Raw genomic sequence first — 11121 nt, forward strand, 5'->3', positions numbered from 1 at the left:
AAGATTGGACACATTGCACGGGTATGCCGATCTGGACAAAATAAATCCACAGACAGGAAAAAAAAAATCAATAAAGAAAAGTACAGGAAGGTACAAATGATGACGGACAGTAGCTCCGAAGACCAGAAGAGCGATAGCGACTTCGAAAGCAAGAGACTAAGCTGTCTCAAATTACATAATGTACTTGCCAAAGATGATTACCAAACCATTTGGGTTACCCTCACGATAGCAGGGTCCCCAGTTAAAATGGAGCTAGATACAGGATCAGCTCTAACCGTAATAAATCGATGGGATTACGAGAGGCTATTTTCGCATATACCTCTAAAAGACACATCCATTATCTTAAAAACATATACGGGGCAGAAAGTATACCCCAAAGGAAAAATAAGGGTGCCTGTTGTATACAACGGCAAAGAAATACAAAAGTTGTATTTATACATTCTACAAGATGGTGGTCCACCGTTGTTGGGACGTGAATGGATCAGAAAGATACGTTTAGGCTGGCACTCCATTCAGGCACTGACGGTGGCCAGTAAGAAAAAAAACAATAATGACATCATACCTGAACGATTAAAAGACATCTTGGCCAACGCCAAAGAAGTGTTTCAAGAGAAACTAGGAACCTTGAAAGGCATCACCGCCTCAATAAAAGTGGAAGATGCAGCAATTCCCAAATTTTTTAAGGCAAGACCGGTGCCATACGCAATACGTCCAGCAGTCGAGGCAGAGCTGGAGAATTTGGAAAAAGCAGGCGTATTATCCAAAATAGATTGGAGCGAGTGGGCAACACCCATCGTTCCAGTCATGAAAAAAGCATTGTATAATGATAAATCTGAAGAACAGAGAAAAATTCGCATCTGTGGAGACTTCAAGGTGACTGTAAACCCGGTCCTTCACACAGTAGAGTATCCTCTTCCGAGGATAGAAGATATTTTCGCCTCACTATCCGGAGGGAAACGTTTTACCAAAATTGACTTGGCACAGGGATATCTACAGATGGAGGTTGAGGAGGCTTCTAAAAAGTATCTCACGATAAACACACAAAGGCCTGTACCAGTACAATCGACTGGTTTTTGGAGTAGCATCAGCTCCAGCTATCTGGCAAAGAGCTATGGAGCAAGTCCTGCAAGGGATTCCAGGGACTCAATGCTACCTAGACGACATCCTTGTAACAGGAGAAAACGACAACGAGCACCTTGCCAATTTGGAGCAGGTGCTCACTAGGCTGAAAGAACGGGGCCTATCGCCCCAAGTGCGAATTTTTCCAAAATCAGATATCATATTGTGGCCACATAATTAATAATGAAGGGTTGCATAAGTCACCTGAAAAAATTGAAGCGGTCATAAAAGCCCCAGCACCTGAAAATGTTTCACAATTAAGGTCGTTCCTGGGATTAATAAATTACTATCATAAATTTTTACCGAACTTATCAACTCTTCTACACCCTCTTAATGAACTTTTACAAACAGGAGTGATTTGGAAATGGAACGAAGGCTGTAAACGTGCCTTCCATAAATGCAAAGACTTAATCACATCCAAAGAAGTTTTGGCTCATTACAACCCATCACTGCCAATCAGACTGGCGTGCGATGCATCCCCTTACGGCATAGGAGCAGTATTATCCCATAAATTCCCTGATGGCTCAGAACGGCCGGTAGCTTTTGCGTCACGCTCATTAAACTCAGCTGAGCGTAACTATGCCCAAATCGACAGGAAAGCACTCAGCCTGGTATGGGGAGTGAAGAAATTCAACCATTACCTACACGGACAAAAATTTACCTTGTTGAATGACCATCAACCCCTCATCTCCATATTCAACCCTAAAAAAGGTGTTCCCATTATGACAGCGCAAAGGCTACAGAGGTGGTCCCTTTTTCTAGGGGCACACCAATACAACATAGAATACAAAGGATCAAAACAGCATGGGAATGCTGATGGTTTATCGCGCCTACCGTTGCCAACGGTAGAAGAGGCACCTACAGTAGACCCAGTAGAGATGTTCCACTCTACCATAGTGGAATGTCTACCAGTAACAAATTCTGCCATTGAAAGGGAGACGAGAAATGACCCGACTCTCTCACGGGTCTACGATTTAACAGTGAAGGGATGGCCAGCACATGGCGAACCACTGTTGCCAGCATTCTCGCAAAGAAGAGAACAGCTGTCAGTGTGCCGAGGAACCTTGATGTGTGGATCCAGAGTGGTAATTCCACCCAAACTCCAGGATAAAGTGCTAAAGGAGATTCACGAGGGGCATCTGGGTGGAGTGAAAATGAAGAACCTAGCTAGGGCGTTTGTATGGTGGCCAGGTATCGATGGAGACATCGAAGAAATGACCAAGAGCTGCCTAGGATGCCAGAAGGTCCAAAACGCTCCACCACAAGCCCCTCTACATCCATGGGAGTGGCCCTCATCTCCCTGGCAAAGGGTGCACATCGACTTTGCTGGTCCATTTATGGACTCAATGTTCTTAATCGCGGTTGATGCACACTCCAAGTGGCCGGAGGTAATAAAGATGTCCTCCACCACCACGGAAAAAACCATCACAGTATTAAGGACCATATTTGCCAGGAATGGGCTGCCGGAACAGATATGTTCTGATAATGGACCGCAATTTGTGTCCGAAGAATTCAGAAAGTTCTTAAAAAACAATGGGGTTAAGCACTACACGTCCGCCCCATACCATCCCGCCACCAATGGATTGGCTGAAAGGTTTGTCCAGACCTTCAAGAAGGCCATAAAGGCCATGGGTAATGAAGACATAAAACTTCAGCACAACGTGGATAACTTCTTATTCGCATACAGGAATGCAACACATATGGTTACCAACCAAACTCCCGCCATGATGTTCTTCAATAGAAACCTAAGATGCCGGCTGGATTTGGTCAAACCCAACATCAGAAGGGACGTGGAGAACCGGCAGTTTCAAGGCATGAATGAAAGGCCAACTAGAACCTTCCAGATAGGTCAACAAGTTTTGGCCCGGGACTACCGTACCGAGAAATGGCAGCCTGGAACTATCTGCACACGACTAGGACCACTGATGTATACCGTGGACATCGGAGAAAGCATAATAAGGCGCCATGCTGACCAAATCATAAAGTCATCCGAAAAGGGACAACCTACACCACAACTCTATACATCTAACGATGAAGTAGAGATACCCATATCTACCTCCGATCTGGTGATACTGGAACCCGATGAACCCGACACTGGCATTCAAGCCGAATCAGCCTTGCCAGAAGAACCTACTACACCACCAGAAACTACTACACCCCCGAGGCGTTATCCGGACCGAGTCAGGAAGCCTCCTGAGAGACTGACTTATAATTAATTAACTACAGCAATGTGTATATTATTTTGCTTATAACATGTAATTAATAATTACATAAAATATGATGTACTGGTTAGCTAAAAGGGGAGGAATTGTAGTGTATGTGCCTTTAAGAGCCCCAGGTGTGCTGTAATGCCGGTAATTGCCACTCGGGCTATATAAGCCTGTATATTGTGTATATCCGTTAGAACCCCCCCCCCCCCAGACTTTGCTTAGTAAACACCTATGAACCCACTCCTGTCTTCAGTGTCTTTATCAACACACGGACACTACAGCTACCTCTTTTAGTATTCTGGGATGCAGATTATCAGGCCCTGGGGATTTATCGGCTTTCTGTCCCATTAATTCCTCCAGCACTATTTTTTTACTAATACTAATTTCCTTTAATTCCTCCTGCTCACTAGACCCTTGGTTCCCTAGCATTTCTGGGAAGTTATTTGTGTCCTCTTCCGTGAAGACAGAACCAAAGTATTTGTTTAATTGCTCCACCATTTCCTTGTTCCCCATTATAAATTCTCCCATTTCTGACTGTAAGGGACCTACATTTGTCTTTACTAATCTTTTTCCCAATGCCCTCACCACACACTGGTGCATTGGTGTATAAACAACACACACACACAAATACAGAAACATGTTAAGCTTTGTACTGACAGGGATTAGAATAACATCACTACGCCATTAGGGACGCAGACATCACCCCAGTCTAATCAGCCTGCCAACACCTGCAGGGAAATGGATCAACATTCTGTCACTGGATCAGAGAGGATCAAGTAGGGTCCATACTGGGACGGGGTGGTTGGTCTTGGGCGTTAGCGCAAAACAGGCCCCCGCTGAAGACCAATTTCACCCCCAAGGTATCAGATGAAAAAAATATGTATGCCAAAGAAATCCACCAACATTTCTTACTGTAGTTTCAGCTACAGTGAGCTTCTGTCATGACAGCAGGAGACAGTGATCAAAATATCGCATTGTGTGCGTATGTGCACAGGAATAGACAGAAGTGAAAAATTGGCTTCTTGACGCACAGATAGATATCTTATCACTCTGTGAATGTTCAGTGCCACTTCTTTCATTTGAATTGAAGGCAAATGTTTCTGCATAATTTCACATCAATTCCAAGAATTATCATAGAATCATAGAATGGTTACAGCACAGAAGGAGGCCATTTGGCCCGGCGAGCCCGTGCCGGCTCTCTGCAAGAGCACTTCAGCTAGTCCCGCCCTTTCCCCGTAGCCCTGCAAATTTTTTCCCTTCAGGTACTTATCCAATTCCCTTTCGAAAGCCATGATTGAATCTGCCTCCACCACCCTTTCAGGCAGTGCATTCCAGATCCTAACCACTTGCTGCGTAAAAAAGATTTTCCTCATGTCGCCTTTGGTTCTTTTGCCAATCACCTTGAATCTGTGTCCTCTGGTTCTCGACCCTTCCACCAATGGGAACAGTTTCTCTCTATCTACTCTGTCTAGACCCCTCATGATTTTGAACACCTCTATCAAATCTCCTCTCAACCTTTATCTGCTCTAAGGAGAACAACCCCAGCTTTTCTAGTCTTTCCATGTAACTGAAGTCCCTCATCCCTGGAATCAATCTAGTAAATCTTTCCTGCACCCTCTCTAAGGCCTTCACATCCTTCCTAAAGTGCGGTGCCCAGAATTGGACACAGTACTCCAGTTCAGGCCGAATCAGTGTTTTAAAAAGGTCCATCATAACTTCCTTGCTTTTGTATTCTATGCCTCTATTTATGAAGCCCAGGATCCTGTATGCTTTTTTAATCACTTTCTCAACCTACCCTGCCACCGTCAATGATTTGTGTACATATACCCCCAGGTCTCTCTGTTCATGCACCCCATTTAGGATTGTACCCTTTAGTTTAGATTGCCTCTCCTCGTTCTTCCTACCAAAATGTATCACTTTGCACTTTTCTGCGTTAAATTTCATCTGCCACGTGTCCGCCCATTCCACCAGCCTGTCTATGTCTTCTTGAAGTCTATCACTATCCTCCTCACTGTTTACTATACTTCCAAGTTTTGTGTCATCTGAAAATTTTGAAATTGTGTCCTGTACTCCCAAGTCCAATTCCTTAATATATATCAAGAAAAACAGTGGTCCTAGTACTGACCCCTGGGAACACCACTGTATACCTTCCTCCAGTCCGAAAAACAACCGTTCACCACTACTCTCAGTTTCCTGTCACTTAGCCACTTTTGTATCCATGATGCCACTGTCCCTTTTATTCCATGGGCTTCAAATTTGCTGGTAAGCCTATTATGTGGCACTTTATCAAACGCCTTTTGGAATCCACATACACCATGTCAACCGTGTATCCCTCATCAACCCTCTCTGTTATCTCATCAAAAAACTCAATCAAGTTATTTAAACATGATTTGCCTTTAACAAATCCATGCTGGCTTTCGTTAATTAATCCACACTTGCCCAAGTGACTGTTAACTTTGTCCCTGATTATCGTTTCCAAAAGCTTCCCCACTACTGAGGTTAAACTGACTGACCTGTATTTGCTGGGTTTATCCTTACACCCTTTTTTGAACAAGGGTGTAACATTTGCAATTCTCCAGTCCTCTGGCACCACCCTCATATCTAAGGAGGATTGGAAGATTATGGCGAGTACCTCCACGATTTCCTACTTAACCTTCCTCAGCATCCTAGGATGCATCCCATCCGGTCCTGGTAACTTATCAACTTTAAGTTCAGATAGCCTTTCTAGTACCTTCTCTATCAATTTTTATCTCAGCCAGTAACTCCACTACCACCTCTTTCACTATGACTTTGAGATTCATTGAATTTTCATTTTGAATGCTCAATTTTCAAAGGTTTCAAAGCTGACTGTTAAAGCAATGTTCAAATGCTAAAACTACAGAATGCAACTTAAAATGGGACAGTTGTCAGCTATGCTGCTGAGTCGAGGTGAAACCCTTCTGTAACTTTATGGGCATGTTTCCTACTTGCTAAGAACTCCAAAAACGGGATGGAAATAGCCCAATCACTGGGTAAGCCTCAGTAAGAATATTGTTTCTCAGAGGTTGGATTGATGTACTGCTAGTACAAGATCTTGCTCACTAGACTGTCAGCAATAGGACTGATGCACCATGAGGAGGCTGCATGTCTTCACAACTCAACTAAAGTGATTGGACTGTTGTATAAGAAATTAGATGCACCATTGCCACTAAGCCAAATACTGTGTTCCATCTATATTGGATTTTTCTGTAAATTAGAACTAAAGAAATGTACAAAGTCATAATGTTAAGCCGCATTCAGAATAGAATTAGATTTCCTCTGAACTTCCATTGTTCTAATGAAAAGAGTTAATCGCTACTCATAACAAAAGGCCCCTTCCCCACCCCCCTGCCCTTTGTGGTATCATCTTAGTGAATCTCTTCTACACCTTCTCCATGCCTTGAACATTTTTCCTTAAGTAAGGCTTCCAAAACTGAACACACTATTCTGAATGCGGTCTAACCAATGATTTGTATCGGTTTAGCAATACCTCTGCTTTGTGTTTTGAAGAGAATGTAAAAGCTTCAATATTTGAAGGCCAAAGAAGTATTTATTCTATATTTCTTCAAGAATCTTTTGGATTAAGAATTATTATATGACTTAGCACATTTCTTTAGTTCTAATTTACAGAAAAAAATCAGAAAAATATCAGTACAGATGTAAGATCAAACACATCTTGAAAATATTTAAAAAGCAGTAAACAGCATTTAGCAAAAACATGGCTAATTACATTCTATACAATTTTATATTAATAATCAAATCCAGGAGAACCACTTACCAGTGATGCCCTAGACGTAATTTTGAAAATGAAAACTTTTATTTCTAGGTCACTTTCATTCCAAAATTGAAGTCACGCAACAAATGGGCTGAGAACTAACGGTGTATCTATCAAGTGCAGCAGTTATCAGCACAGTCTGAGTTACGTGATAAAGCTGTGGTTTCTGACGTCTGCAAAGAGCATGCTGTTACAGTGCTTGCAAAAACCCACAAACTATCAGTAGATTCAACAGGATAGAAATTGAACCTCGTTGTACCCATTCTCTGAGCACAACAAGGGCCAATTTCAGGGACCAATAGCCCATGCCCAAAATAAGCCTGAAGGTCAGGCCATTTTTCAGGTGTTCCTGGCAGCTCCTTAAAACAGGCATTAGGCCCGTTACATATGGAAACAAAGGGCCTAATGCCTCTTTTAGGCCCCGTTGTCAAAATTAGATACTGTTGAGCCTGGATTCATAAGCGGTTGCTGTGGCCAAAGCAGTGGCCACCAACAAAAGGTAAGCTCTGCATTTTGAAAATTCAAAAATCGTTCCTATGTAGCCAAGAAGAGCAGGAGTGCTATCCCAACCCCACAATTTCCCCTATCCCCCCCTCTCTTTTCCATTGCCGCTTCACCCCTCCCTCCTGAGACTTAAATTTAGGACATTTCCAGTGAAGCAAGTGGCCCGAAATTGATCCTCTTCAAAAGGGCAAGCTGCTTGTGGAAGTGTGACAGGTGACAGACATCAGGAGATCACCTAAATAATATTAATGAGGCCCAAGGCTTCGGCCTCCCAATTGGGGTGCGCAGTCCGTGGTGCAGCAACCATTTCAGGCCCGAAACCGGGCCTAAAGGAATTTCCACCTCAGATTCTTTACGCTGCAGGTCCCACTAATGTAAGCAAGACCCAAGGAAAATGATGGGAGGTACTGTAAATTATGTAAATATCTAGTTGCCATTCTGCACATGCTGTTCTAAACCTGCAGTATGATAATAACGTATGTAATAAAATATACCTGGAATGATCAGTTCTCATACTGATTGGGTCTTTTTCAAGCTGTTGAATTCATTAACATTAGGAAGGAATAGCAGGACTAATGTAGGGTTTTACTGAAGTGTAATCGTTCAGAGGTTGTGAACAAAAAAAGTAACAATGCATCTGAGGGTATCAAAGTGCAATATTGGACTATTACAAGAATAATATCTCAAATAAACAGGGTATCTAAGGCTGAGATGTGACCAGTAGTACAAGTTTTATTCTGCAAACCTGTTGGGTAAGAACTGAAAGACTACAGTTTAGGCACTTTGATAGATTGCTCTTTAGGATGGCAGTTATAGACCACACAAAGATTAGGTTTAGGTTATATTCTGTACTTGAGATTGATTAGATGTTTATAATTATTATCTATCGCCGAGGTGATTCATCTTTTATGCCCATTTGTGGATCGAGCTTGGTGCAATGTGATTGACAGTCTCAGTTGCTGGAGCGAGCAGTGGGGTGATTGGCAATCTCCTTCACCGGAGCGGACTTAGGAATGGAATATAAAGAATCAATAATGGCTGTAGGTGAATATTGCAACATGATTTGATCAGGTGGAGTTGAGCTTCTATTCTGCACATTAGACAAATTTGGCAGAGTTGATCAAGAATCTCAGCCGCAAGAACGGGAAGTGAAGGAGGGTGTGGCCCCTTCCCAGCAGAGGCCAAGGAGAATGGCATGGCGTCGGAGTGGTGGGATCGAGAATTCATAGGTACTCACCTGAAAAGGAGGCTATTCGTGGAACATTGTACTCGCATGCGGGCTCTGAGGTCAGTCTCCGAGGACTATTTCTGGAAAAGTCAGTCGGGCACGGTGTTAAATGGGCTGCCAGTTTGCTATCATCCATTTTCCGCCTGGTGATAAAAGATAAAGTTACCCCCATATTGTCAGTCACTGTAACTATTTTAAGTGTAACTTGTCCACAGTTCTACTACAAAGTGACACAGTGCCATTTACTGGAAGAACAGCAGCAATACACCAACATTCATTTGTGGGTCTCAGCGTTGATTAAAAACACAAACATGACTTTAAAGGAAGTAGAAGAAAACTATCAAGAATTAAAACTTAAAGCAAGAAACAGACTAAAAGAAAAAAGTGACAAAAAAAAAGAGAAAATTTACAAAAGTAACAAAAGTGGAAATGCAGAAGAATTTTTAAAAAATGGAAACATCCTGGCAAGAGTTTAAATTAAAAGCAGAAAATGACATGTATAACAAATACCAATTGGTTTATGCACGGACCTTGAAATGATGCTGTGGGATCACAAAATAAATATTGATCTTTTTATTTCTCATTTGTAAGCACAATGTTGGTTGGGTAGGTGGAAAGGTAGCAAGTGCTGGAGAGGGCTGAAGAACGCTAGTCCCGCTTGAGTGGAGAGTATGTCCCACATGTTAGCGGGGCACCCAGGTGTGGGAGTTATTTGGAAAAAAACATAGCTGGTCATGGGCGGGAGGTGTCCATTACAAGTAGTTTTTGATTTTCCACGCCAACCTTCCTGATTGTCTCTTCTTCTTAGGTAGTCCCTCGGAACCGAGGATGACTTGCTTCCACATTAAAAATGAGTTCACAGGTGACTGATGAGTCCAATGCGGGACCTACAGTCTCTGTCACAGGTGGGGCAGACGGTGGTTGAAGGGGCGGGTGGGTGGGGTGCTTGGGTTGACGTGCGCTCCTTGCGCTGCCTGCATTTGGCTTCCGCTTGCTCCCGGCGAAGAGACTCGAGGTGTTCGGCGCCTTCCCGGATGCTTCTCCTCCACTTTGTGCGGTCTTGGGCCAGGGATTCCCAGGTGTCGATGGGAATGTTACACTTTTTCAAGGAGGCTTTGAGGGTGTCCTTGAAGTGTTTCCTCTGCCCACCTGGGGCTCTCTTGCCGTGCCGGAGCTCCGAGTAGAGCGCTTGTTTTGGGAGTCTCGTATCGGGCATGCGGACAATGTGACCTGTCCATCGGAGCTGATCGAGCATGGTCAAGGCTTCGATGCTGGGGACGTTGGCCTGAGCAAGAACACTGACATTGCTGCGCCTATCCTGCCAATGATTTGAAGGATCTTGCGGAGGCAGCATTGGTGGTACCTCTCCAGTGCTTTGAGGTGCCTGCTGTACATGGTCCATGTCTCTGAGGCATACAGCAGGGTGGGTATCACTGCTGCTCTGTAGACCATGAGCTTAGTGCCGGGTTTGAGGTTCGGCTCTTCAAACACTCTCTTCCTCAGGCGACCGAAGGCTGCACTGGCACATTGAAGGTGGTGTTGGACTTCGTCGTCGACGTCTGCCCTTGTTGACAGTAGGCTCCCGAGGTATGGAAAGTGGTCCACGTTGTCCAAGGCCTTGTCGTGGATTTTGATAATCGGGGGGCAGTACTGTGTGGCGGGGGCAGGTTGTTAGAGAACCTTTGTCTTACAGATGTTTAGTGTAAGGCCCATGCTCTCGTACACTTCGGTGAAGGTGTTGACGATGGTTTGGAGTTCGACCTCCGAGTGAGCGTAGATGCAAGCGTCGTCTGCATACTGTAATTCGACGACAGAGGATGGGACGACCTTGGATCTGGACTGGAGGCGACGGAGGCTGAACAGTTTCCCGTTTGTTCTGTAAATTAGCTCCACTCCAGTGGGGAGCTTGCTGAGGGTGAGATGGAGCATTGCAGCAAGGAAGATCGAGAAGAGCGTTGGTGCGATGACACAGCTTTGTTTGACCCTGGTTCGTACGTGAATTGGGTCTGTGGTGGAACCGTTGGTCAGGATCATGGCTTGCATGTCGTCGTGAAGCAGGCAGAGGATGGTGACAAACTTTTGAGGGCAGCTGAATTTGAGGAGGACGCTCCATAATCCCTCACGGTTGACAGTGTTGAAGGCCTTTGTGAGATCAAAGAAGGCCATGTACAGCGGTTGGTGCTATTCCCTGCATTTCTCTTGTAATTGATGTGCGGTGAAGATCATGTCCATTGTGCCCCTTAGTGGGCGGAATCCGCATTGCTACT

The 11121-nt window shown here is 44.1% G+C and overlaps 1 protein-coding gene across 1 annotated transcript in view; it reads right to left on the reverse strand.

Moving 5' to 3' along the window:
• LOC147107615 (kelch-like protein 13) overlaps positions 1–7197 on the reverse strand; it is a 132772-nt gene extending 125575 nt beyond the window's left edge. Inside the window, exon 1 of the mRNA XM_086006796.1 lies at positions 7126–7197. The gene's annotated coding sequence lies outside the window, so the exon portion shown is untranslated. The remainder of the gene's footprint in view (positions 1–7125) is intronic.
• Positions 7198–11121: the final 3924 nt, after the last annotated feature.

This window comes from Somniosus microcephalus, chromosome 14 (genome assembly GCF_052327205.1).
Source record: "Somniosus microcephalus isolate GS21.2 chromosome 14, FLI_Smic_1.0, whole genome shotgun sequence".
Taxonomy (NCBI): Eukaryota; Metazoa; Chordata; class Chondrichthyes; order Squaliformes; family Somniosidae; genus Somniosus; species Somniosus microcephalus.